Here is a 440-nt window from a genome sequence, read left to right as displayed (position 1 = left end):
TTTTTTTTTTTTTTTCTGACTGTCTTGTGACTGTTTCTGCCCTCTCTCCCCCACCGCTCCTGCTTCTTGTGAACTGGCAGTTCCCCATGGGCAGGAGTGTGTTTCCTCTTACCTTTGGATTGACCTCTTTCCCTCCTAGGACCTTCTCCGTGCACCAGGAAGATCAAGACTGCTTTTCTCACTTCTGGGAATGGCAGCAATAATGGCGTCCGATGGGTCTAATATTGAGGAGGGAGGTAGCGATGCAGACCTTTCCCCTGACCTTATTCTAGCATTTTATTCTGGTTTGAGCTCACCTCAGCTGCTTCTCCTCCAGAAGCTGGTTGCCTCTGACTCAGATTATTAGGCCTCCACTCTCCTGCCTAACCTCTCAATCCCTGGGACCCTGAGCTTTGTGTGTGGAGTGACAAGTAGCTCCACTGAGGTTTCTCAACCTCATT

Source organism: Chrysochloris asiatica, unplaced genomic scaffold, assembly GCF_000296735.1.
Source record: "Chrysochloris asiatica unplaced genomic scaffold, ChrAsi1.0 scaffold00138, whole genome shotgun sequence".
In the NCBI taxonomy this organism is placed as follows: domain Eukaryota; kingdom Metazoa; phylum Chordata; class Mammalia; order Afrosoricida; family Chrysochloridae; genus Chrysochloris; species Chrysochloris asiatica.
The sequence above is the reverse complement of the archived record's forward strand: the minus strand, read 5'-3'. Positions refer to the sequence as shown.